Here is a 21,100-nt window from a genome sequence, read left to right on the forward strand (position 1 = left end):
GCCCCTTCACTGTCCTTCCTCTTGTTTTTGTTGAGAACTAAGAACTGTTGGAAATGGGGTGGAGCTCTCTCTCCACGTTGGAAGATTACCTGGAGCTGTAAGCAGGAACCACACAGGTCCCCCACAAACAGAGCCTCAAAGGAGAATGCTAATCCCCCCAGAGCAGGTGGCTGAGCAACAGGCAGCATAAACAATTCACACGAGTAAGCTCCTCGGAATGGAATTGTGCAGCATGTCTTCAAACCTTCTTATACAAACAGCCAAAACTGGTTTGGCTCAGCGGTAGAGCGTCAGTCTGCGGACTGAAAGGTCCCAGGTTCAATTCCGGTCAAGGGCATGTACATTGGTTGAGGGCACATCCCCGGTAGGGGGTGTGCAAGAGGCAGCTGGTCGATGTTTCTCTCTCATCGACGTTTCTAGCTCTCTATCTCTCTCCCTTCCTCTCTGTAAAAAATCAATAAAATATATTTGAAAACAAAAACAAAAACAAAAAAACCTTCTTATACAAACAATCTGCGTTAAGAGACAGGACAGAAAGGCGATTTCCTAAAGTTTTGAGATGAAATCAGTTATGTGACATGAAGCTCTATCCTCGAATTTTGCAAAAAGATAGAATAGGCCGTTCCTTGCTCAGTTATACCTCAGCACAGCCTGTTATAAATGAATTTAGCCCTAGCTGGCTTGGCTCAGTGGATAGAGCGTCAGACTGAAGAGTCCCAGGTTTGATTCTGGCCAAAGGCACATGCCTGGGTTGCATGCTCGATTCCCAGTAGGGAGCAGGCAGGAAGCAGCCAACCAATGATTCTCTCTCATCATTGATGTTTCTATCTTTCTATCCCTCTCCCTTCCTCTCTGAAATCAATTATATATATATATATATATATATATATATATATATATATAATTAATTTATTGTCGCTATCTGGAGCTCTGGGCCTCTCTCAGGCCAGACGTCCTTCTTCATTCAGGCACTCACTGGCTAGAACACCCTTTGTGAGGCAGAGGCTCTCAAGCTCCCTAATTGGACATCTTACACCTCAGTACCTAGGAGTCAACATGCATATCCCAGGGCCACTCCTGAGACTCCGGCTGGGTTGGCTTGGGGTGGCAGTCTGGAATCTGCAAGTCTGCATGCTAACAAACTCTCCAAGTTCATTCTGAAGCTGAGAACCCAAGGCCTATGCTTTGAAAAATCACTATTCTAGTCCCAGGACTAAAACTCTTCTCTGGGCTTCCCAAGGCCACTGGTTGAGCTGTCCTCTTCCCCATGACTCCATCTACCCCCTGGACAAACCTCTCCTTAGGCACAAGACACATTAGTGTCATGTAACTGTGGCCTTGTCTCTTTCTCTAGCTCATCACACATTGAGTGGCCTGTAGGAGATATTCAGGAAATATCTGTTGAATCAATGAGTAAATAAATAAATGAGTGAGTGAGCAAGTGAATGAATTTAACATCAGCCCTTTCAGGTTCCTCCCAGTTCTTTCACCTCTAACTTGATGAAACCTTGACTTGCTAGCTGAGACCATTTTTCATTCTGTGTCCATGTGGCAATCTCTCAGAGATGCTGAAGTCAGCACCAGTGGTGAAAAGCAGTTCCACACACACAGCCTAAGGGAGCCCGTCTCATTCTCCACTAAAGCCCATAGATGGGTGGGTCTAAGACGTCCATTCACAGATGCTGGTGCTGTGGCTCCCAGGCCAGAGAAATGGCACCAGGACCGTCTCTCCTGCAGGAGAGCCCTGGGTCAAATTTGAGGAAGGGAGGGGGAGTGAGTGGGAGGGGGCGGTCAGTGGATGCCCTTCTCCATCTCTACTGTTGCGAAAAGCTTTGGGTAGAAATCCACGTTGGGATGTTAATGGTGCGTTTTGAATCAAAACACAATAAGCTCCTCTTTCCTTTCCCATTCACAACTTCCATTCTTAAGGCTGGAAATAAAAGACCCTGCCTGTCCTGTGACCTGCCGGACTGCCCCAGGCTAAATCAAAACTTTAAACTGCTGCCATTCACCTGTGCTCTGTGGGGTAAGCAGGTGACAATGATCAGGGTGGGTGTTGAGGACAGTGTGATGTAAGTGGGGCTGGTGATGAAAGAGCTGCTGACAGACAGTGCAAGCAGACACCATGGGAACAGCTTGGGCTATGAGGTAATTTGGTCCAACACGTAGGCCCTTCTGCTTTCTTCGCCTTGACATTCGATGCCCCAACAGTTATTCAGTAACCAGAAGTGAGGTGGGTCGTATGAAACTCCTGAATCTCCTTGGGGATGGAAGGGGGGGGGGGGGGCTGTATTTCTATGATCAAGAACACAAGAGGAGAAGCCAGAACTGGAAACCTACCCCAGACAGGTGGATGAAACAAAACTCAGGGAAGATACTCAGAAGCAAGGGGCACCATTTGTAAGGAGAGAAGGACAATGACTCTGCACAACATTTAACTCAGACACGCATGCCCCACTCTTCACGGGGAAGCGAAACGCGCTCCCAGACTGATGCACCACTCCAGCCTCCACCACCCTCATCACGTGGCCAACTTCTCCCTCTGTGCCTCTTGTTTTAAGGACACCAGTCAGATTGGATTAAAAAACCGCCTTACTCTGGTATGACCTCATCTTAACCAATTACATCTGCAACCGCCTTCTCTCTAAATAAGGTCACATTATGAGGTACGGGAGATTAGGACTTCAACATATATTTTGGGGACACAATTCAACCCATAAAAGGTAACAACACCCAACAGCTGTAATCAGCCCAGCTCGTAAAAGGAAATCCCAGAGCCCACACAGTCTACCTAGCTCCACTCAGTCCTGGGAAGGCCCTTAGCTACGGATACATCTGCGATTCCTCCCAAAGATGGAAACGAGACGTTCATTCATCAGTTCTTTCAGCAAATATTTACTAAGCACTTATTAAGTGTCCTACACACGCTGGCTATGGGTGAGAGAAATAAGACAAGGTCCCAGTTATTGATGAAGAATATTCGAAGGAAAACTATTCAGTTTTGTAATTCTTTGTTCAACTGTCTCCAGCCTATACCGCTTCAGTAGGAGCAGTTTGAGAGCCAGATAACCTGGCCCAGGTGGCCTTTGAAAGAGGTTCCCCAAATTCATCATTATTTGTGGAACTGGGCTGCAAGGAGTCTTTGGGGAAAGAAAAGCAAGCATTCAAGTGGCTAAAGCACAAGGTACTACAGGTTAGAGGGGAGAACAATCCAAAAGCCAGGGAGGCACAGGGAATACTCAGGAGATTTTAGAGCTGGAGAGAATTTTTGAGAGCATCTAGCTGGTGGTTTTCAAACTTAAACACAAAACCCAATGGAAATTAAAAAAAAAAAAATGGTATGAGGACATACAGTGTGTGAACAGGCAAAAGCCACATGGTTCTGGTAGAGGGTGAGAGGGTTTGCAAGTGTCCCTCCTGCTCAGAACCCAGAAGGCTCTGCCCGCACTCCCTGAGAGGAAGCTCCTCCCAGGCCTTGGTTGGAAACCACGAGACTGCTAATGGGGAAACTAAGGCCCAGAGAAGGGGCCATGAATGTGGTCCTCACGGACATACACGGTGAGTCTACAGCAGAGGCAGGACTACTCCGGAGCTTTCGACACCACCTCATATTCTTGGGGAGAGTGGACAGGAAGATGGGTTTCTACCCCTGGTCTCCCTTCTCATCCAGACTCGCCTTTTCCGCAGGCTCCTTCTTGTCCCCACACTGCTTTCCTGGTTAGGGGCCTATCCAGTGCTGTGATCCCCTGTCCCTGGAGGAAGGGGAAGGAACTCAGTGGCTTTCTGGTTCCTTCCAGCCAGTGGGATTAGACTTCCTTGTTCTATAATCCTAGGGAATCCTTCAAAACTCCCTGGGTATGGTATGAGGACATGCAGTGTGTGAACAGGCAAAAGCCACATGGTTCTGGTAGAGGGTGAGAGGGTTTGCAAGTGCCCCTCCTGCTCAGAATCCAGAAGGTTGCCCCACTTTATCCCCCTGTGGAGGAGAAAAATCAAGGTTCATGAGACACAAATTGGAAGTGATTTCTTCCCAAGTTAGTTCTAAAACCAGCCTTTTCTGATCCAGATGTTTGACAGAGACAGAGTAAGTTGGGGAGATGCATAAACTTCCACAAAATATTCCACCTCAATTTGGGATAGGAGTCTACACCCGAAGAACAACCAACACTCAGGTTTCTTAACCCAACCAGCTCAATCCTGGGAGAAACTTCCAAGGGGACCAGGTCTGTTCATGATGTGTCCTGTCCACAGCTGTGGTCGATTTGTCCTCCATACATTGGAATTACTCTCCAAAAACTCACTGCAACCTTGGGGGATGTTCACTCCAGAGTCACTCTCCTGCCAGTCAAAGGAAGGGTAGTGGTTTGGAGAAATCTCCAGAGTGGTGCCTCTAGGAGGAATGATGGGCCTTGATGTGTGTGCTCCAGCCTCTGCCACTTAATACCGGGTGACTCAGGATCAATCTCCTGATTACTCTTGAACCTGTCCCGCCCTGTAAATTGGGGGTTTACCCACAGTCATTCAGCAAACACTGACTGAGCACCTACCATGAGCCAGGTGCAATGCAGAGCTGTGATGAATGCTGCCCCTCCCTACTTCACAGGCTGGTGTGGGGATCATCAGACTGTTAGGAATCTGAAAGTCAATGGTGGTGACATTTAAACGTCATTTCTCCTCCAAGATCCCGATGGAGTGGGAGACATTTATTTCCCCAGCATGTCCTTTAGTCCTCCAGACTTTTTTCTCTGATTTTATGCCAAAACAATAGGATTCAATCTCACGTTTTTCCTAACTTTCCATCCCACCACCCATGTTGAGGGCTGAGTTGGCAACCACGATCCCTGCAAATAGATATTCTCTCATTTTTCTTAAAAACAGGACTTTACCTTATTCATCCTGCATTCCCAGCAACAGAATGGGTACTCAGTAAATATGTTAAATGAATGAATGGGAAATCTTGCCTCCAAAGAGAATTCATGAAATTAGAATTAAGAGGAAGAACACCTTTTCTGAGTTTATTTTACCTATTTCCATAGAGATCAGCATCCTCTTTCATACTGTCCTGGGTACTGTGAGGGACTCCATGCTGTACGTTCTCTTTCTGGAGAAAGATGGCATAAAAACCCTTCGCTCCAGAGGACATTGTGTGCTGTCCAGCAGCCAGTCCCAGCTTCAATCTCCCGACATCTTCCTGTTACACCAGTTACACAAAAGGGAGTGAGCGATGCGTGTGTCCCCTGCCACCCTCATGCTAACTGCCAGGGCCCAGGGGAATATTTTCATCCAGCCTTTCTCCCCCTTTCTTTTTTTCTTTTAAGCTTCTTTCGTGATAAAAGCTGAAGCAAATTGAAATTGGCAGCTCTGTGGTCTTCAAGCAATAGGAAAAGTACTAGAGATCATGTGAACCACACTTTTGAAAACTTAAAAAAAAAAAAAAATCTAATCTTGCCTCAATAAAAAACGACATCATGTCACGGTAGTCGGCAGGGGGAACGGCTTGAAAGTTGCTGGCAGAGGCCCAGCAGAGTTCAGGGGTTCTTCTGGCTGCGCCGAATTCCCACGGGAAAGGTGGAGGGAGAGGGCCGCCTTTCAGGTGAGCCCAGGAGTGGGGTGGGGGGTAAAGCTCCCCCTGAAACTCCCTGTAATCCCCTGCATTGCTGTAATCGCAGCTCGGGGGCTGGCTTCCTCCACCCCTTCTCCCACTGGCCTTTCTTCCTGATGCAGCTTTTGGCCGTGATCCCCAGGCTGACTCTGAGGGAGAGACGACAGCCAACCCGGGAAATCTCAGTGACAACGAACCACCCTGTGAGGGCACAGAACCAGAGCCAAGGAAGGTGGCGCCCACTGCCCAATTCCACGGAGTGTGGTGTCTTTGCAAACTCACCCCTGTGTGGTCTGAGCCAAAGGCAGCAATCAAAATGGCAGGTTGACTGTGCTGAGCCAGCCCTTCTGCATGGGGCTGCCTTGGCCCCAGGAAGTGGAGAGCCAGGCTGGTTTTCATGGCACTCAGTTGGTAGTGACTGTCTACTACCAGCCACTGACTGTTCGTTAGCCACTTCCGATGGGTATATAAGGGACAGGTATGAGTGACTGCCTCTGGAACACGGCTTGGGGGATGGGGCCACCCATGGAAGGGTCATATTTTTAAAAATGTATTTTTATTGATTTCAGAGAGGAAGGGAGAGGTAGAAAGAGATAGAAGCACCAATGATGAGAGAGAACCACTGATTGCTCCACACTGGGGATTGAGCCCACAATCTGGGCATGTGCTCCGACCGGGAATCAAACTGTGACCTGCTGATTCATAGGTTGATGCTCAACCACTGAGCCACTGGGCTGGGTTACTTTTGTACTGCTTAAAATTTCTAATTTCTAACCATATGTTTGTTTTTTTACATTCAGCCCTCAGTGATGCCTGTTTCTCCCTGTACTCCTCATCTGACTTCTCAAGCTGAGATACAAAGGACATTCCCCCGCCCCACAAGGGACACAGATTGGACCAACAAGAGGAATTCTGGAATTTTAACTTCACTTGAAAGATTGGGCAGAGGGAGAGGCAAAAATAGTTTTTACCTGGAAAAAAAAGAGGATATATGTGAAGTATAATGCAAAGTGTACTTGGATGACTAAGAGGAAACATGATGTGTTCATTGCCCCGTATGCCATATGCCAACAAACCAAGCACCATGCCAACCAAGCGCTCGGTGCCGGCTCTGTGTTCAAGAGTCCCTGAGCCGCAGGGGTGTCTGAGAGCCTGTTTATCTCCAGGGGCTGTGCCCGTGAAGGAGACTCTAGTTAATGTCAACAACCAAGAGGTCAGGTGTTCCGAGAGGGGCTCCGAGTGGCAAAGCTGAACCTTAAGGGAGGGAAAGGCTATTGTTTGGCAGAGCAGGGGTGGGAGACTGTGAGCAAATGGTGGTGGGTTGGCCTGGGCAGAGGTGGGCCTGTGGCAGAGAGAAGTGGGGTGCAGAGAAAAATGAAGGTAGGCCCAGAAAAAGAAGGCTCCAATGAGGGACTGCAGAGCTTAGACTCAAGGTGGCCAGCCCGTGCTTCTCAATCTGGTTAGTGAAGCCCCACTTCAAGGTGGGAGAGGGAGGAACATGCCCTGGGCATTCAGACGGTGGCCCAAAGCTGCTGAAGAGCTTTCTTAGCAGTGTTAGTCCTACTGTCAAAAGACATGCACAATCCAATCACCGCTTTGCTACCATTCTGGTCCAACCCACTTCCATCTCTTACCTGGATGATGTCACAGCTTCCCAAGCAGGGTCTCCTTGCCTCTGCCCTTGCCGACCAGAGCAGATCTTTTAATAATATAAAGTCACATCATGTGACCTCTTCGCTCAGCATCTTGCAATGGCTCTAGAATGGTCTTCCTGCCTTCCTCGGATTAATAAGCAGATCATTAGAATGTCCCCAGGCCTGCATCAGCTGGCCCTGTCACTTTTGGCTTCATCACTCTCTCACTCCCCTTCCCACTTTGCTCACTTTGCACCCATCACGCTGGCCTCCTGGCTTCCTTAGAGTGCTTAGGCTAGATGTGGTCCTGCCTCTGAGCCCTTGGACTTGCTATTTCTTTTCTGGAGAAAGCTTCACACACTGGTTCCCTTCTCTGCTTCAAGTCTTCTCTCCAAGGTCTTCCCTGACCACGCAATTTAAACCTGCAGCTCCCGGCATTTTCTATCTCTCTTCCCTTAGTTAATTTCTCTCTGCAGTACTTGTCACCATTCAATATACTATCAAGTCCACTTATTTATTTTGCTTATCTCTCTCTTCATCTAAAATTTAGGCTCCAAGAGTACTGGCTGTTTTTATTTCTGCTTTATCACAATGTAACATCATGCAACTCCTCCTTTCAAAGAGTTGCAATTATAAATGTAGAAGGAATAAGGGAAATAACATGACTTTTAGATCGCCACAGCATTCATTGCCACAGGTGAGAGCCTTTGATAGATTTAGTAGGCAGAAGTGTAAGCATAATAGCATATTTGCATTGCTTTGAAATATCACACACACATCCCCCCAAAATCTTTTTTAAAAAATACAAAAAGTTGTAACGATAATAGCCAATACTAGAGAAACGATCTTAACCTTGTGATCATGTTTACAGCAGTGAAATACGTCATGTACATCTGGGCGCTCTTCCCAATAATGCAGCTCCTCAGTATCAGACAGACCCCAGTGGAGAACATTCTATGAAACAACTGACTAGGACTCTTGAAAGCGTCATGAAAGACAAGGAAAGATGGTGGAGCTGCCACAGAGTGAAGCAGATGAAGGAGACAAGATAACTAAGCACACTGTGGAATCCTGGAACAGAAAGAGAACACAATACATTAATGGAAAAAATGGTGAAATCTGAATTAAATCTGTAATTACAGTAGTGGAGCAAGATGGTTTCCTTAGTTTTAATGATCACTCTATCATTGTATAAGATGGTAATGCCGGGAAGCTGGTTCAAGGGTATAAATGAGCCCTATGAACTATTTTTGCAACTTTTCTATAGGTTTAAAATTATCTCAAAATATAAAAATATATTTAAGCGTCATTGGGGAAAATCTGGAAGTCTTTTTTCACTGAACTCTAGACGTTGGGGCAGAAAGAAGAAAAACAAGTCTAGGAGTTATTATTAAAAGTGGTATGTGGAAGAAGGGTCCACATAGTTCAGTCAACAAACCAGTTGTCATCCTTTGACTCCTCCTTCCCCATCATTGTCCACTCGAGGCCTGGCAGGTCTCTTAACCTCTTGAATCCCTTCTCTTCAGCCCACCAGCCCCACTTAAGTTAAGGCAGGGCTCCAGCTTCCCCTCTGATTTACGGGCCAAACGGCAGATAGGAGAAGATGAATGCATGCTGTACGGAAACGGAGTGGGAAAGTTGGCTCAAACCTATCAGTAGGTGAAAGGAAAAAAACCCACAAACTCCGAAGCCCTGGTCTTGGTCATTGTACACAACCTTTCTTCTCCGAGAGAAAGCGGTGGACCCCACACAGGGTTATCTCTGGTTTTTAGTCAAAGAATTCAGCACATTTAGGTGTTTTTTTTTCATCTCCCCAGTTCATTTATTGTTTCAGGGTAAACACTCGTGATTCATAAATGCCTTACCAGTGAATCAGTATTCTCCTGTTCAAACCAGCAGAGGCCACATCAAACAATAGCCCAACAAGGTATTATTAATCATTAAATAGGCACATAGAAGACCACTCAGGCAAGGGAGCCATTTTTCTTTTTGTCTTTTTTTTTTAAGGGAATTAACAGAACAAACCTTGATTTTGACCTATTCAGAAAAAAAAATTTTCTGCTGAGTCCAGTTTGGCTCAATGGATAGAGCGTTGGCTTGGGGACTGAAGGGTCCCTGGTTCGATTCTGTCAAGGGCATATACCTTGGTTGCGGGCATATCCCCAGTAGGGGGTGTGCAAGAGGCAACTGATCGATGACTCTCTCTCATCGATGTTTCTAACTCTCTATCTCTCTCCCTTCCTCTCTGTACAAAATCAATAAATATATATATTTTTTTAATTTTTTTCTGGGTGTTTTTTTGTTTGTTTTGGTGGTGGGTTTTTTCTTGTTTTGTTTTGTTTTGTTTTTTCCTATTAAAGATTTAGTCAACTTCAGGGCTAAAAGGGTAAATATTTCATGTGGGAAAATGCTCCTTCCTTTGGGTCTTCCTTCAGCTTGGATTTCAAATGTTAGCACTCGTTTTTCCACATTCACATGCCTAAGAAAAATAGGTGTGCTCAGCCATCGTAAGTAGGTGCAAGAGTCCCTGGTAGCATTGCTGTGCGGCAGCCACAGTCTGGGTAGGGGAGGAAGCTGAGAGCACACACACTCTACAGAAGAAGCCAAGTCATGGCAAGCATACCTTGAGCTCAACCGTCCAGCCATCATGGGACCTCCCTCTGACCCTGCTTTCTCTTCATACTCTAGGTTCAAAAATGGGGCCCCTACCTCTGTGCAAGGCAGATCAATGGCATCACCTTCCACAGATGTTGAAGTGCTAAAGCATTAGTGACTGGGGAAGAATATTTCTTCTCAGGAAGCATCCCTAACGAAAAGATAATGGAAGAAGTGGAAGAAGAAACTAGCAGATGCTAGTTTGGGCCCACAGAAGTAGGATGGCCATATTTCCCAGCTGATGCCAGCTGTCCTGGCATAATGGTTTAAAAGCATTACCTCCTAATACTCAAGAGGGTCCCAGTTTGGGCCATACATTGTATGCTCATCTACAAGAACCTGCTGGAGCAGGAAAGACCTCAGACAGTCATCTTCCCCATCGATCTTTCTCTCATATAAATCCAACCGGGGTCCCAGGAGGGCTTGTTCTGGATTGTGTTCCTCTGCAGCCGCCCCATTCCTTCCTGGGGAGGGAGGGGAGGAGTCACCCACACATCTTGCTGATGCCCCTGCCTCCACTGGAATTCTGCTTTCCGTGGGCCTGAGGCTCATTTCAATGATCAGGGCCAGGCCACACCAAGCTCTACATCGGCCACATACAAAGCCGCAACCACAGAGCGAGGGTGATAGAGACCCTCCTCCCTGGGAAAGGAGAAGAAGCCAGATCCCTTTTTAGGTTTCTCCTGCTCCCACACCCTGAGATTCATAAAATACCAGCTGGAGCTTCTGTTTTGTCAAATACTCATGGACCAATGGACCACAGTGGCTGTGCATTTCTTTGAGAATATTAACATCTTCTGACTTTTTTTCCAATGAATGAGGGTACCTATGTTGCTCGTCCAAGATACGTACATAGCAATGCTAAAAACAGCTGACAAGGCACACTGTATTTACCATATGCCAGGCATTGTCCTAAGCACATTCTACACAGTGGTTCTCATAATGAACTTGGTAATATGAATGTCTCCCCACAGAACCGGTAAGTACACTGAGGTACTGAATGATCATGTCACTAGCTAGAAAGCAAACAAGCCAGGATGTGAACCAGGGTCGTCAGTCTCCAAAGTTTTTACTTTTTAGCCACTTGCTAGAGTTTCTTTTCTGAACAGATATATAGAGCTATGTGTTCAACATTCCTGTAAGAAATGATCACCAGGTCAGTCAAATCTCAGCTGTAAAACACTTGAAGTTCACAGAGGAAGGTGCTATTTAAACATGAGGCCATTTCACCTCGCCTTTATAGCCCCCTTTATCAATATCGCTCAGCATCGTAAAACAGCAGGTGTGGTGGGGTGCTCGATAAAAACAGGTGGTTTTGTGTGTGGTGTTTACACCTATTGAACCCAGTGTGTCTGGGCATGATTATGCTCTACTTCTCGGTTATGCAGAATCTCCCATGAGGGGTGGCATGGAGAGACTGAGGGCACATGCAGAGGTAAACCATGGTCCTCCTCCTGGGGACCTGCCCACTTCCACAACTGCCCACCAGACTCTCCTTTTCAGTCCCCTTCCCAGTTTCCAGAAGGACCAGGGATCTCCCACTGGTCTCTTTTGCCGTTGCATCTGCTGCCCAGTGGGGGAACCTGCCTGCTTAAATCTTACTTATTAACTATACACAGATATGGCAGCCCGCGATTACAGTAGAATTATTTGGGAGCTCAGTATCTCACTCCTTCCCACGAACCTTACCCTGGGAATTGCTTTGTACTTTCATATGGCCATGTGGTGGTGTGTCTTTAATAACCATCAATAAAGATAGGCCTGGGGAAACACGGACAGCCACAGACTCCTCTAAATTCACCGGATTGCAACAGAGCAGAGCTGTCCGCAAGGGTAGCCTGGCTGCCCAGAGTAGTCACCAGGAGCGGTCAAAGTCAACCCAGCTCTCTGATTCAGCAACCAAAGAAAACGGGAAAATGGGCTGGCCCTCGGAGGGTCCCAGGACATTGCCAACAAGACATACTTAAGTCAAAGTTCTTTTATGCAACTATTCTTCTAATATTTGAAAGTTAATTCAAGTTACGTTCGGGTCATTGGAAATTGGATGGTTTAAACCCCTGACTGTACTGTCTGACTACCATCAGCACAGGTTCACCAGACGCAGAGAAAATAAGTGGAGACTCCTCCCCCATCTGTCTGAGGGCAGGTGCTTCTAGACACGCCGTCTAGGTCTGTCCAGGTGCCAGACTTTGAGGGCAGGTGATGAAGGTACAGAGGGTTGAAGAGCCACCCGGACAACGATGGCAACTCCTCGAACGTGGTTCCTGGGCCCTCTGTGACTGTGGGAGCCCAGCGGGACGAGGCCCCTGCTGGATACATGTGAGATGTGTACAGCGTGGTCATCTCCTCGGGGAGCCAGTAACACGCTGGGACTTTCTCGGGCCCTCTGTGGGTCAGGCAGGTGGGTCAGACAGACACACAGCATGTCACACAGAGCCTCCCTCCCCTGCTCCTCTGGCATTTCAGTCAAGGCTAGCCGTGGTAGTCTGACCCTGCAAAAGGGAAGGTTCTTTTCTCTCCCTCACATAATGTCTCACGTAAGCAGCCCCTGAACCTGGTCCAGGCCATGGGACTTTATGTTAAGCTGACAGCAATACAGACAGCATAGAGCAACACTAACTAGCGAGGAAAAGCGATGCGGATTCCAGAGTTCTACAAGGGCCCTCAGTCACAGACCTGGTCTCCCTGGCTGAGGGCCTTCCAGGAAATCCCCCCAAAGGCACTGGGTGCTGAACTAAGCAGCTCCGGCCTCAGCCCAGGAGAGACTTTCTGTGTCCTACCCAGAACTTGCTCAATCATCTTCTTGCTCAGTGAGATCTCTTCTCCTGACTTCCTCCTCCCCACCCCCCACCCCCTTTCTCTCTTGGCTTCTCACCAAGAGGAAGGACCTTTCCTCTTTGCTCCAAAGGTGCGTTCTCTGGATTACTAATATGCTACACCAGGTTGTCCCCTCTGTTCCAGTTTCTGGAAATCTTTTTTTTTTTTTTTAATATATTTTATTGATTTTTTACAGAGAGGGAGAGAGACAGAGAGCCAGAAATGTCGATGAGAGAGAAACATCTACCAGTTGCCTTTTGCACACCCCCCACCAGGGATGTGCCCACAACCAAGGTACATGCCCTTGACCGGAATCGAACCCGGGACCCTTCAGTCTGCAAACTGACGCTCTACCACTGAGCCAAACCGGTTTCGGCAAGTTTCTGGAAATCTTATTGTCACCTGTGGCTGAGAAACAAGATTCAGTTCTCTCCTGGCCTCTAAGCTCCCTAGCCGGCCTTGTCTCTCTAGAGCAGGGGTGGGAGGGTCGGGCCTTAGGGCCGTATAAGGTCCAAGAATCATTTGGTTGGTCCTGCCAAGGCATTAGGGGTGAGTTAATTAAATGTCTGACTGAATATAACAAATTTTTAAGCTGTTAATCTGATATGGCCCACAAATGACGTTATAAACATCCAAATGGTCCTGGGCAGAGGGAAGGTCCCCCACCCCTGCTCTACAGGCACTATTTTCCAGGAAGCTCATCTGTCCTATATCCTGTGCCCCCAGTAGCCCAGGGCCCTGTCGAATGTCTCCTGCACTGACCACTTGAATCCTGTCTCTTCACCCCACCCCCACCCCCGTTCTCCCACTAAAGTCTTTCTAAGTCATGAGGCTATATGTAATGACAACATGTCGCAATGGACTAAAAAGTGCCTAGTCAGCTGTCAAGTACAACAAAGCAAGGAAACAGGTACCTCCAACTCCGTGGAAGGCCCCAACCGTGCCAGCACCCCCCAGTCTTACGCTGCATTTGTGGCGGCTGCCCCGAACAGCTTCTCTTCATTCCCTAAGCCTGATACCCAAAAGGAAAATACAGGGTGGGCAAAAATAGGTTAAATTACCAGCCATCATCACCTAAAAGATGAATCATAAGTAAGGATACTAAGTAATAATAACACAAATAAATACAATAATTAGTAAATAATCTGAGGATGAACTGCCTCCTATACTCACAACTATAAACATACCTTTGCCCACTTCTGTGTATATTTCCCATGCCAATACCATTCAAAATCTCTTCTATTTCTCCCTTTCCCTCTGCTAAATGTAAGTCTGCCAGCAGCTCGATGTGATCGTGCCCCAAGGCCTTCACTGTATCACCAGCACTGCACCTTCTCTGGGCCTAACACAAGCCTAGTACAGACAGAACACAGACTACTTCAGAGCTGGAAATAACCTCTCCCCCAGCCTTCCTTTTAGAGCACAAGTAAAGGAAGCAGGTTGGCCATTATAAGAAAAAAGGGATGGCATGAGGCAGGATTGTCCGGTGTGAACCCTCTACGTGGCTTCCTATCTCCTGGGTCTCAGAAGTCAAGATCCCTTCTTTTCCAGAGGTTCTGGAGGGATGAGCACACCCGAGAGAGAGTTCAACGCAGCAAGCCTGACATTTAACGGGGCTCTGTGCTGGGCATATTCTGTCAGACTACCAAATCACTCACCAGCACATAGCTCAGCCAGAAAACCCGTCTTTCGTGGTAATGTTACTCACTTGCTGTAGATGGATTTCAAAATGTCCTCATAGAGAGGTACGGGGGGGCGGTTTTTTGGGCTGGTGGGCAGGAAACCTGAGCTGATTTGGGCTTTGCTATAGCCTCTCTGGGGAGGCTGCCTGACCTTGGGCAAGTCACTTCCTCTTGGGCTCAGTTTTCCAATGCCTTCCATGAGGGGCCAATCCAGCCACTTGTTAAGTCCCTTCTCCTGCCTCCTCTCTCCCCTTTGCTCTCACTGAGAGATAATGCAAAGATAATAATGACGGCGGTTTTCATTAAAATGTTATACATGTTTGTCCCTTATTGCTTTTAGGCCCTGAATTTTACCTAAGTCGTTTTCCTGGCTAGCTGAGTTTTGCTTTTGTTTGTGATGTTTTGAGAAACTTGGTCTGATATCCCCATTAGAACAACTCTCAGCAATCCAAACAATCGCGTGTCTTGGGTTGAAAGGGGCTAGGCTTTTTGTCCCCCTTCCTGGGCCTTCCAGAGCGCCCCCCCCCCCCTGCCCCCCGAGTCACCAGCCAGGGTATAGTTCTGAGCTGGGAAATGACCTCCTGTATCCCGGGCTTGCAGGCTTGCCTCACTGCAATGCTGCTCAGAGGGTAAAAGGTTAGCCAAGAGCACATTCAGAGCCTTCCCACCGCTGCTGCGGCCGGGCCAAATGTGGGAGTGAAGGGCGCCCTGCCCCCACCCCATTGGGACAGGCTTTCTTGGCAGCCACCCTCCTTCAGAGCCCATTGGAAAGCGCACATAACCGTGGTCTCTCTGGCTCCAGCCGAGTTTTCCAAGAGGAGGTGGGGGTGGCGGAAAGCCCTGCAGGCTGCTGTTAGCCAATGTTGAAAGCTTCTGTCTTCCACCTCCACCCGCAGCTAGCAGTCCAAGGTCCCGGCCTGGCCGGGAACCAACGGAGCAGTTTTGTTCAGAAGTAGCGACTTATTTTTATCAAAGGTGGAATGCAGGGCTGCGGTTGTTTGCGATGCCCCCGCATGGCAACCAGCAGGACTCCTGCTCCAAGCGCTAGGGAATCCTCTTCTCCGCCTGGACACTTGGCTTTCCAGCCTATCCCTTTGCCGTCCAAAAACTGGGGGTGCAGAGCAGCTCCAGTGCCTCTGAATGAAGACAGAGAAAAAGTTCTGGAAATTCAAAGTGTCTTTATTAATGTGTCTGTTTTCAATCCAGGATCTGTAACCCCACTCTAAACTGACCCGGGACCACAGGACTGTGGTGTGACCCAAAGAGCTCCCAGCTGGCAGCTGGCCCCCACTCTGGCGGACGGTATTGGGGACCCTTGAGCCAGTCCCTTGCCCTCTCTGAAGCTGAGCGTCCACTTGTAAGTGGGGACTATCTGGCTCAGTTCCATCAGTCTTCTGGGGTCACAAAATGCTTTGAAATTCTGGTGAAAGCTATGGACCCTCTCCTCAGGAAATAAACAAACAAACAAAAACAAACAAATTAATAACACATCCATTTATTCTTTCAAAACGTATTCATGGAGAACAATTTTGAATTCCATTTCACGAGCTTCATAGGCTCTCTGGGAGTTCACCCGTGAACCGTAAGGTAAGAAGTCCCAGTTGTGGATTCTGCTGTGACGCGCATAGATGGACTCTTGTCTGGAAGAACCATAAGAATGGTTCTAGGAAAGAATCATAAAACTAGCAGTCCGGCAGGTGCCAGAACACAAAGGCAGCCGGGCAGCCATTCCGAAGGTGATCTCGGGCTTCCCTCCCCTTCCTGTGGTGGTGCCCCCACCCCGCGCACACACACACACACACAGGCCAACAGGCAAGCACCGCAGGCCCGGCATGTGCTGTTCCCGGGCTGCAGTCCCCGGCTGCGGCCCTGGAGAGACGACAAACATCTCTTCTATCCCGGACTTTATTTTTCTCACGGTCTCTGAAAGGGCCGAGATCAGGTGATATGTGTGGGACTGCTCCTGGTACAGGTGCGGAGCAGGTACCGAGGGGAGGAGAAAATCCGCCCAGTGTGTACTTACTCAAGGCTCTTTCAATAGCTCTCCCAGATAGCTCTTGGCAGGGCAGCGACCACGTCTCTGGCAGGCTGCAGGGAATCTGAGTGTGAGAAAGTCAGTCAAGCGGAGGAAAAAGGTGGGGGTGGGAAGGGGGAGAGCTTCAAGTCCTCAGGCAAAATACCTTTTTTTTTTCCTTCTTCTTCTTCTCTCCCTCTCTCTCCTTTCTGCAGCTTTAAACCAAACCCACAAATCATTCAGATACTGCAGGACAAAGGGGAGTCTCACGACGTGCATTATTTGTTTTAAGGTTTAAAGCAAACAGGTGAAGCAATAAGGCCGATAATAACCCTTCTTGGGAGCAGAAAAAGGAAAAGAGGAAACACAGCAGCCTCTGGCCCTACCAACCGGGCGTGATACAGCAGCAAAGACGCCGTGTGAGCTGCTGGTCTCCCCGTGGGATCAAAGACGTGACCGCTGGCGAACACGGTCCAATGTTCTCTGCTTTGGGAGAGAAAGGGGGATGCCTAAAAAATAGAGGTCGTGGCGGTCTAAGAGGAGCCTTCCAAATCCAAAGTCTTTTCTCGAGTTTAGGAGCTGAATTCTCCACTTGAGAAAGGGGTGGAGAGTGTGTCAACGTGGTGCTATTTTCACTGCCCAGGAAAAGGATGCGGAAAAATAGTCTGTTGGGCACATTTGCAAAGAAGCTTTCTTCTTAAAAACAGTTAGGGTGGAGGGCCAGCAACTTCCTGGGCTGGTTTTTATCTTTGTTTGTTTGGCCCACACACAAATTCGTGCCACATTTTTAGCCACTTAACTGACCCCTCTGCCTATCTGAAAGTGTGTGTGTGTGTGTGTGTGTGTGTGTGTGTGTGTGTGTGAGAGAGAGAGAGAGAGAGAGAGAGAGAGAGAGTTAGTTGCTCATTCTCCCAGAGAGAGAGAGAGAGAGAGAGAGAGAGAGAGAGAGTTAGTTGCTCATTCTCCCGGATCTTCGCACTCACACTTCTGAAGTAGCCAGAAACAAGTTGCTGATTAACTGACTGAGGAGGCTGCTGTACGCATGGCAGTAAGACCCTAACTTGAGCCGAAACCGATTTGGCTCAGTGGATAGAGCGTCGGCCTGTGGACTGAAAGGTCCTGGGTTCGATTCCCGGTAAAGGGCATGTACCTGGGTTGCAGGCACATCCCAAGTAGGGGGTGTACAAGAGGCAGCTGGTCGATGATTCTCTCATTGGTTTCTAACTTTCTATCTCTCTCTCTTCCTCTCTTTAAAAAATCAATAAAATATATTTTAAAAAAAAGACCCTAACTTGACTATATTCAACACTCATTCAGCATTTTCCATGCACCTTCAGGGTGCCCAATCCCGAGGAGATGGAAGTCAGGCCAAAAAACAAAAGACGTTTAGACTATAAAAGACAGGAATGGTGTACCCAGCTAGTTAATTAGGGCCCAAGAGCAGACAGGCAGACAGCAGTCAATGTCATAGCAGAGCTTCCTGGAGAACTTACTGACTCTCATAGGTTTGGGGGGAACCTAGGAAGGGTTAACACGCTTCCCTGGAAGAGTTCAGTTCCCTGGAAGAATCTGGGTCAGAGTATTTAGGCAGTTTTTAAAAATTCACACGCTGAGCAGAAGCATTTTAAGAAGACTACGTCTGCATGGCGGAAAGGAGGGTAACTTCACAGGCTGGTCACCTTGCACCAGGAGGATTTCAAACACACAGGAAAACTCCACCATTTTCAAAAGCAACAGACAATTTTCTGTCATCATCTCGTTTCCATCTCTTTAAAATAACAAAGCAAAGCACTACCCTTCTGGCCCAGGTTGCAGGTCAACAAAGGAGACATTGTTCATCATTTCTTCAGAACAGGATAGGGCACAGCCTGCTCCGCAGTGTACACACACACACACACACACACACACACACACACACACGCTCCCAGAGAGAAGCCTGAGGGGCAAGAGGGAGTACATCAAGCCTGCAATGAGCTAAGATTTGGCTGCAGACTTGAGGGCCATTCTGAAAGGTGGAAATGAGGCTAGGAAGGTAAATACGGTCAAAATCACAAGGATTCCTTAGTTGAGTGGCAGGCAAACTGTGGCCGGAGAGCCATATGCGGCTGGCGAGCCTCGGTTTGCCACTCTGCTGACTCATGAGTTTGCCGACCACTGGATAGGGGCTTAATCACAAGGAACAACAGCCTGTAATTCTTGGAATCGAGAGTCTAGGTCGGTGGTTGGCAAACCCATTAGTCATGTGGCTCGCCAGCCGCAGTTTGCCGCTCACTGCCTTAGACTCCAGATCACAAGGGGCGTTAAAGGGAAGGCAGGTTTCCACTGAGCCTGGGTCACTGGACAGTGTGCAGTCATTGCCCAGGTGAGCTGGTTCTGGGCAGGTGCTTCCCGGGGAGTAACAGCCTCCACCTGTCACTGAGGAACCTCCTTTAACGGCTTGACCCTCCTAACTGGGCTCTCTGCCTTCAAATCCTACAACCCACTCTCCACACTTTTGCCAGAGCCATCTTTGTATAGGAAAACCTTAATGTCTCTTCTCCACTCAAGAGCATTTTATAGCCTTCCATTGTCTAAGAGAAGTCCAGAGTTCTTTACCCAAGGGTTTTGTGTCATAACTTCAAGCCTCCTCCTTCAGTCGCTTCTTATATGCCTCCCAGACACACACCCTGGGGTCCAAATCATTTCCCTGAATGAGGACCCCAAGTTCCAGTCTACGACTTAAATGCCACGGGTACTTCCATCCTCCCCGGCCCCATGACTCACCACATTTCCAAGGCCCCTCATCCTATCTTTTAAGATACAAAGCATAGGCCACTTCCTCCAGGAAGTTTTCCAGGATACCCCAATTTATGAGTAATTTAATCATCCTAAACCTCTTCAGCATTTTAATTCTGTCTAGACATACAACTGTCTCTAATGAACTAGGACATACCAGAGAAATATACTGGGAAACAGACATTCGTTGCACTTAGGAATATAGTTATCTCTAGTCTGTGGGCTTCCTGAGGGTAACACCTATCTTACTCATTCCTGTATCCCCAAACAGACCAGCACGGTTGCCCATATACATGTATGCATTAGAGTTTCTGTTAGGTTCTCCAGATCTCTCCCGCCATCACCTAAGCCCAAAGAGAAAGGAATGGTAGAGGAATGCCTGGTCATCAATCAAAAACATCAGGGTCTGTCTGCCTCCAGAGTTGACTGGAAACTCCTTGTAGGGCTGCCACTGTCTCTCCCAACGTGGTAATCCGGGGGATTAACACACTGGCATACAGTGGCGTTCCATCATGGGGGGGGAGCGGGGGGGCAGGGGGGCTTGCACAAGGTCACCCAGAGTCAGGAATCGACCTAATCTCAGCCGGGAGGAGATCTGGTGAAATCATTTACAACATTATCTCAGTGGGGAGCTCGGAGGAAGGAAGGAATGAAGTGTCTGAGAAATGTGTGCCAGGCCTTCAGCGGCCTCCAAGCCCGGGGAAGGGCGGGGGGGAGGAAGAAGGGGGGCGACATCAAACAAGACGCCTAGGCTGCTCCAGCCCGGAGCCACCGGAACAGCGCGCCGGGCTCCCGGGGGCGGCGGGGGTAGGGGCGAGGGGTGGACGAACCGGGCAGGCGAGCCGGAGGGAGGGAGGGAGGGAAGGAGGGAGGAAGGGCGGCCGGCAGGCCGGGGTAGAGCGCGTCGCCCGCCCTGCGCGGCAAATCCCCCAGGGAGGCCGCCGCCAGAGCCCTGGCGCTCCCGGCCCGGCGCCCGCCACGTGGCACCCGGCGGCGGCGGCGGCGGCTCCTGGCGGCGCGCGGCCCGGCCAGCCGGCAGCACGCAGCCGCCCGCCTCCTCCCGGCCGCCCGCCGGCGGCCTCCGGGCGCGGGGAGGGGGAGCTGCCGGCCGCCCTGGACCCCGGGGAGAGGCGGGCGGCGCGAAGCCGCTGTAACCGCAGCCGCCGAGCGGAGGCAGGAGGCTGACCCGGCCGCTTCCTTAAGTGCGGTCAGGCGTCCCGTGACCGCGGCGGGCGCCTGGGGCCCGCGGGGGGAGGAAGGGAGGGAGAGAGGGAGGGCCGCCGGGGCAAGGAGCAAACAAGAAGGCCCCCCCTCTCCCCCGGGCTTTCGCCAGAGTGAAACCCCTAAGCCTGAGATCAGGGGTGGAGTGGGAAGTTGGCCTCTTTCCCCACGCTCCACCCTGGGGCTCGCGCTCCCCGCCCCGGAGGGCTGACCTTGGCCGGGGGAACGCGGGGGGAAGGAAAGGGGGGGCAGTAAGCGCAGGGGTCGGCTCCCAGCCCGCCCGCCGCCCCCTCGGATTCCCAGCCCCAAGGAGGAGGGGGGGCCCCCCCGACACACACACACACACACACACACCCCACACGCAGCGCGCGCCAATGAGCCCTGGCCAGGGGCAGGGGGCGGGGTTTTCCCAGGCTCGAGCACAGCAGCTGCTATTTACCTTCTTGGCTTCTCCTGGGGACCAGGAACCAGCCCCCGCGCTCCGCCGCCCGCCGCCGCCCCCCGCCTCTCCGCCCCCGGGGCGCGCGCGCACACACTCACACACACGCACGCACACACACATCCTCCCGGCCCGGCCGCAGCCGCGGCGGCAATAAAACATCCTGGCACGTGCTCCGGCTCCAGGCGCGCCCTCGCCGGCCGGCTGATGTCAAACTGCAGCTCGGCTGGTGGAGCTCTTAAAGGGCCCGCGCGCGCCCGG

The 21,100-nt window shown here is 49.6% G+C and overlaps 1 long non-coding RNA gene across 1 annotated transcript in view; it reads right to left on the bottom strand.

The window, feature by feature from the left end:
• Positions 1-21,100, bottom strand: part of LOC311616422 — a 299,958-nt gene that overhangs the window by 81,631 nt on the left and 197,227 nt on the right. The gene's annotated exons all lie outside the window — the stretch shown is intronic.

This window comes from Pipistrellus hanaki (assembly GCF_964339955.1).
Source record: "Pipistrellus hanaki genome assembly, chromosome: 2".
Classification (NCBI taxonomy): domain Eukaryota; kingdom Metazoa; phylum Chordata; class Mammalia; order Chiroptera; family Vespertilionidae; genus Pipistrellus; species Pipistrellus hanaki.